The sequence below is a fragment of the Tamandua tetradactyla genome, chromosome 17 (genome assembly GCF_023851605.1).
Source record: "Tamandua tetradactyla isolate mTamTet1 chromosome 17, mTamTet1.pri, whole genome shotgun sequence".
Taxonomy (NCBI): domain Eukaryota; kingdom Metazoa; phylum Chordata; class Mammalia; order Pilosa; family Myrmecophagidae; genus Tamandua; species Tamandua tetradactyla.
Genome location: NC_135343.1, coordinates 58,104,060 through 58,111,444, shown reverse-complemented (window position 1 = coordinate 58,111,444; position 7,385 = coordinate 58,104,060).

The window sequence follows — 7,385 nt, the reverse complement described above, 5'->3', positions numbered from 1 at the left end:
CCCAGTGGCGACAACCAAAAAATATCTCCAGATACTGCCAAATATCTCCTGGGGGCAAAAAACCACTGATGTACACTCAGGTCTATAAGACTCTGAATAATATATCTTGCCTTCTCTGTAGCTCTTGATTTTCTTCTTGAATGCCTCGCTATTGTCATTCACATACTTTCATCTATCAGAAATTCTGCTCAGCTATCAAGGTCCATAGGAAATGTTACCTCCTTCCCTGATCCTTTCTGAGATTTCCAAACCCTCCAAACAGTATTGGCCAGCAAAATAAATTGCTCCCTTCCCTCCTCTGTCTTCCTATAGTCTTATGTTTATATTACCACTACGGCATTTATCATATTGCATTTGGCATTCCTAATCAGTTACATATATGTGCCCTTTATGCTTCACTTGAATGCAACACCCAGCATTATATCTGAAACATCTGGAGCAAATTAAATTTCAGTGAATTGAATCATTTAATCATGGTCCTACAAAAAAAAAAAAAGCGCTCCATCTCTCATGCCACTCTTGTCCATGTCTCTTGGATCTCGACATGTGTACCTCTGGCTGCACTCCTTTTGGGTCATCTCTTTTCCTGATGACTTTTTAAGCTACTTCCTCCCCACAGAGATGTTTCAACTACAAGTTTTTCTCTTTCTAACACCAATCTTCACAGACACTTTTCTTGCAAGGTGGAAAAACCATCAGAAAACTCTGTGTAATCCAAGGTCATAGGGCTTGGGTGAAGCAAAACCAATACTCAAATACAGTCTGAAAACCCATTTCCTATAGATAATCTATTAGAAAGGGCAACTAAGACCAAACATGGACTTATAGTTGCTTATTAAGAAGCATTCATTAAGGGAGAGAGAGAACATGCTTTACAAGGTTCAATAATAATATAAATGTAGTGTCTTGAAGTTCTATAAAACTGTTTGAAGACATTTTATCTACCTGTCTGTTGCACAAAATGTTCTCTGTGGTGGAGGCTCCTCTTTTAGTAGGGAACATTAATGAACCTACTTTCATGTGATTTCTGGGGTCTCGGGAGCACCTCTCTCTTTTCCCACATCCCCCCTCCTGATACACAGGTACTGGGTATTTCACTTGGTGCTTTGATATGGTCTGGAGCCAAACAGGAGCATCATCCTCGATACAGTTGTAAAAAAAGTCCCTGATACATGCTTGGTACATGTTTGCTCAGCACGTATCAAGAATTTTTGATACATGTTTGCTCAATGAGAGTATGCATAATATGGAGGAATTAAACCCTACATCGGAAGACCCTTTTTTTTTTTTTTTTTTTTATATTATTTTTATTTTTTATTAACGGAAAAAAAAAAAAAGAAATTAACACAACATTTAGAAATCATACCATTCTACATATGCACTCAGTAATTCTTAACATCATCACATAGATGCATGATCATTGTTTCTTAGTACATTTGCATCGGTTTAGAGGAACTAGCAACACAACAGAAAAAGATATAAAATGTTAATATAAAGAAAAGAAATAAAAGTAGTAGTAATAGTAAAAAACAACAACAACAAACAAACCAACAAGCAAACAAAAACAAAAAAAACCCTATAGCTCAGATGCAGCTTCATTCAGTATTTTAACATGATTACTTTACAATTAGGTATTATTGTGCTGTCCATTTTTGAGTTTTTGTATCTAGTCCTGTTGCACAGTCTGTATCCCTTCAGCTTCAATTACCCATTGTCTTACCCTGTTTCTAACTCCTGCTGAACTCTGTTACCAATGACATATTTCAAGTTTATTCTCGAATGTCCGTTCACATCAGTGGGACCATACAGTATTTGTCCTTTAGTTTTTGGCTGGATTCACTCAGCATAATATTCTCTAGGTCCATCCATGTTATTACATGGCGGAAGACCCTTTTAAACGAAGTTCATCACTCTTTATTTGATAACCGGTTTTGGAATGGGGTTTAGAGATACTGTAGAAGTATCTTGACCCAGAATTTAGAAGAGGGGAAAACGACATGAAGGTGAGAATAAAGGCTCAAATATCTTATTAACACAGCTGAGGGAAGTTTTCTCCATAGGGATGACACGTGAGTCCTTGGAGTCCGGGGAGACTGGGCCAGGAAATGAAAGTCGCCATTCATAGTTCTGGCTCAAGCCAGCAGAAGCCTAGATATATTAGATTCTATGAATGTGCTTCAGCCAGAAACTTATCCTAGCTCCTTGATAAATTGCTGCAGTGGTGTTTGTAAAAAAACAAGTATCTTTTATGAATATCTTGGAGCCTGAAATGAGAAATTTAATTTTATGTTTGTTAAATCATCACACACAAATAAGAAAGGGGTGTTAGAAAGCATTCCATTATTTTGATAACCTTTCTGTACACATTTAGCTTCCTTTTTATTTGTCGTAATTTGAAAAGAAATATTATGACTTGCCAGTGGATAGGAACTTGCCACCATATATTTCTCACCTGTGTTGTTATTCTCAACATCTGTGTGTGTAATTAAGGAGATTAAAAAATAGGTTATAGCTCTTCGTATGTGAAAAAGACAGAATAAGAGGAATTATTTTTGGAATTAATGAGATGATGTTTGTTAATGACTTGGAAAATTAATAGGATTAGAAATGAAAATAAGCTACAAATTTCATTCTAATCTTGGAGTATTAAATTGTTATGGGGAAATATACGCCAAACCAGGAATTTTATGACTTTTGAAGTCATAGAAACTTTAATGTTAACTCATGAGAAAGTAAAAAACACTAATTCACACACACCGGAACAGAAATAGACACACACACTTAATATCATAGGCTACCAGAATTAGGAGTTTGTACATTATTAAAAGACATTTAACAGAAAAATAAAATGACTTTTCCAAGGTCATACAGAATCTCCATTGTCTAATTTTCTAATTTTTCCTACACTGTAGGTTATACTCACCATTTTAGACTTGTTATGACCGAAGGACTGAATAGAGTAGAGAGAGAGGAAAAATTCGCTTGAGAGATCCTGGTATAAATAGTGACCTCTCCATGTTCTGCAAAGGTCCATGTCAATTCCACGGGATCTTTCAGCTAAGTGATCCTTGAGGTGGAATGAGACTCAGCAGTATCTCTGAGCAGGACATGGAGCGGGAGGTAGATGAGATTAATCCAAAACCGAGGATTAAAAGCAGTGTGAGACACTGAGGGGCCGTGATTCTACTGAAGCCTGTGCCCTGTCCTCCAGAGAAGATAGCAAAGATCACCAAGGCCATCATTTCGGGCAGCTATTTTTTTTTTCTGGATGAGTCTTCTGCTCCTCTAAAGAGGAGGCTCCCATTCAAAGTGAGGCAGTTATTTTATATAGGCTGTATTCGTTTCCTAGAGACGCTGTAACAAAGTTAACATAAACTGGGTGGCTTAAAACAACACAAATTTATTGTCTCACGGTTTTGGAAGCTAGAAGTTCAAAATCTAGGTGTCAGCAGGGCCATGCCCACTCTGAAGGCTCTCAAGGAGAATCATTCCTTGCCTGTTCCAGCTTCTTTCTGGTGGCTCCAGGCATTCTATGGCATGTGGTAGCATCACTCCAATCTCTGCCTCCATCTTTACGTGACCTTCTTCTCCATGCATTTCTGTGCATCCTCTCCTCTTCCTATAAGGACACCTGCCATTGAATTTAGGTTCACTTTCATCCATATGATTTCATTTCATTTTTTATATAATTACACCTGCAAGGACCCTATTCTAGATAAGGTCACATTCACATTCTGAGGTTCTTGGTGGCCATTGATTTTTTTTTTCAAAGTTAAGGGTCTTTAACTTTATTTAAAAGTAGGCACAGTCTTTTCCAAAGAGGTTCTCTCATTCTAGTGAGTATATAGCAATGCCCCATTTGAATGATCATTTTCTGTATGACTAATACGGAATATGACTAACACTAATAACTGCAGTGCTTTTTCATGAGTGTATTTGGCATTTTTTGTCTCTTACTTTGATAAGTGTCTTTCAAGCATTTTTAGCCATTGTTTAAAAATAGATTATTCGAAATTTTATTACTGAGTTTTAGAATACAAGTCTCTATCAGATACACGTTTTGCAAACATTTTCCCCCTTCCAAAGACATATTTCCTCATTTTCTTAATAGTGTCCTTTGATGAAAAGTTTTTTAATATTTTCAAGTCTTTTTAAATTTTATGGCTATGCTTTCTGTGTCTTGTCGAAATTAAATCTACCTATCCCCAAATGTATTCAATTGTGGTTCCCTCTAAATATGTTATATTTTTAACTTTCAGTCTTAAATTTATGAGCTGATCCATCTCAAATAAATGTTTGTATATTGAGTGAAGTAGGTTTTGAAGATCATTTTGTTTTTATATAGATGTCTTGTTTGAATACCTGTTCTGTAAAATATTTTCATTTCTTCAAGAAGTTGTTTTTGTGCATTTTTTGAAAATTGCTTACTATATGAGCATGCCTCTGTTAGAGTTATCTAGAAAAACAGAACCTAATGATATGTTAAGGAATTGACTCATGTGACTGTGGAAGCTGACAACTCCATGGGACAGGCTAGAAGTTGAAAAGTCCAGTAAAGGTGATGCTGAAGTCCTTAATCCAAATTCCATAAAGGAATTTAGCTGGCTGGAAATTTTAGCAAGAGCCAATTTTGAAGTTGAGGCTGAAATTTTATTGACTCTGAAGTCCGCAGACTTTTAAGACTTCCAACTGATTGCATGGGGAGACTTTCCATATTGCCAAGAGAGCGGGCCCACCCATGCGTGTGGAATCTCTGACTCTGCCCTGACACTTGGAGAGGGCACGCTTTCTGCGCCATTGTTCAAGAAGAGCGCTACCACCCCAGACTTCAGAGGGAGTGGAGCATATGCTCTAGGAATTGCAGAGGGTCTGGCTTCCCCTCCAATTCTTGAGGAAGGTAGATCCTTGGCCCCAGAAACTATGGAAAGTCTGACTGCCATTGATTCTTAAGGATGGTGGAGCCTATGCCACAGTGTTTGGGGAGAGTACAACCACTGCACAAGCATTTGGAAGGACTGGGTGTGGGCTCCATCAAGTGTTCTATCTTGCTTCATATAGTGATTATCTGACTGGTGGGTCAGCATCTCTAGAAACCCCCTCATCTGATTTTTCACTTTGGAAGACCCACTCTGGAAAGCCTTTTCTTTCATTTTCATATTCTCTAATAGTTGGGTCTTCCAGGGGCCTGGAATGGTGAGAACAAGGGGACTGGTGGGGGTGGGGGGGCTGGGACACAAGTTCCCAGTGAGGGCCGTAATCGGTTACCTGGAGGAGGAGGTGCGCCCTCCATCACATTTCTAGACTGTTCGAGTGTTTCGGCTGCTGCGGGCAGGAAGAGCCCAGGGTCCTCCCTCAGTGGTGAAGGTCATGTTGCCAACAGGAGATCCCGCAGCTGCCAGTGTGCTGGGCGCCAAGGAGAGTGATTTTTCGGGGACACTATTCAACCCATTGCACTTAGTTACAAGTCTTCTGAGTATGCCTTTGCCACTCTGGTACACAGTCTTTACACTTTCCACACAAGTCCCTTTCATCAGAGCGCCTGAACTGTTTGACCTTCTTTCATCACCCACTGCATCATGTAGCATAACAAGTTCTAATCATTAGATATTTTCTTATATATCCTATCACCCTTTCTGTGCCAACTCTCTCTCTTCCTTTACATATATGTTGGTCAAATACGTTTTTTGTCTTCCAAGAAGACCATCTCTCAAGAGCACTGATGTTACAGAAGGTACTGGGCCAATATAGACAGCAGGAATCATAACTGTAAGATAACATGCACCAAGGAGTCCTTCAGGATAGATAATCCATGCATTTTTCTAAAGCTGCAGTTCTCAATTGGAGATAAGCATCTGGTTTCCCAGAGAGTTCTGGTGCCCTCCCCCATTGACTAGATTGGAATCTGAGGAGTAGGAACCAAGGAGATTTTGGAAAAAGTCTAGCACTAGTTTAGATAATTTACATTTAACTGCAAGACCAAAATTCTTTGTCAGAGAGTTATGCAGTTGGACTACATTTGTTAGTTCCCAATAGAATTATATTTATAAAATTGCACTTTAGCCTTTTGTAATTAGATTGAATTGAGTAGCATTATGAAACTTGATAACAACCAGTAAATTGAGTATTAGGAAAATTAGATGGTAAGGATTTTGTCTACAACTTCATATACTCTTTTGCATCAGGCTCTGGGGTAAAAATGTCCCTTAGGCATCAGGGTTGCAGTTTTGGTGGGGAGTGGGAGAAGAGGCAGATAACAACTATTTTTTATGGCTTTTTTTGGACTTTAAGTTTTGTATCTAATCAGATTTCCCTCTTTTCTTTTTATCTTACTACATAGTTCTTAATTCACGCTAAGGCTCAAAATAACCAAAGTTGAAAAATTGTGTGTATCCTTCTGGTGTACATTTCTATATATATCCTTGGATTCATTTTATTTATTTTTTGCAACTTTGCTGAGATATATTTAGACAGCAAATAATCCATCTAAAGTGTGCAATTAATGGCTAGCAGTATAATCATATAGTTGTGCATTCATCATCACAATTAATTTTAGAACACTTTATTACTCCAATAAAATAGAATGTCTTCACAATCACATGGCCACATGATACAAGCTATACAGTTACACAATCACTATCAAGTATCCAGCCTATTGGATTATAGTTCAACAGTTTCAGGTATTTCCTTCTAGCTTTTCTAATATACTAGAAATGGAAAGGGATAGCTATATAATGCATAAGAATATGCATTGACTCTATTTGAAAATTTTATTTCATTTCTTTTTCTCTTTTGGTCAAGAAGACATTCTTAATCGCAGAATGCCACGGCTGGACTCATCCCTGGGAGTCAGGTCTCACGTTCCCAGGGAGACTTACACTCCTGGGTTCCATGTCCTGTGTAGGGGCGAGGGCAGCGATCTCACTTGTGGAGTTGGCTGAGAGAGAGAGGCCACATCTGTGCAGCAAAAAAGTTCTCTGGGAGTGACTCTTAGCCAGAGATGTAAGTAGTCTTAGTTTCTCCTTTGTAGGAATGTTTCATAAGGGCAGATTCCAAGATTAAGGTCTTGACTTATAAAATTGGGAGTTCCTAATGCTTGTGAGAATATATTTCCACATTTTTCCCTGTCCCTCAAGAGGCCTTTGCAAATACTTTTTTATCTTCTGCCTCACATAGTCCGGGATGCATCAGGGTATTAACATTAGTCTGTATAGAATAACAAGATCTCATTTTCTATTCTAGCTTCCATGTAATTGTGTTGTCTAAATAAACTGAACACACAAGTTAAATCAGATATTGTACTACAGAAAATATAAATTGTACCAACAAACATCTCTTCATTTGGCCTCATACAGGAGTTGAAGTTTTAAATTGTGGTCAATATCATC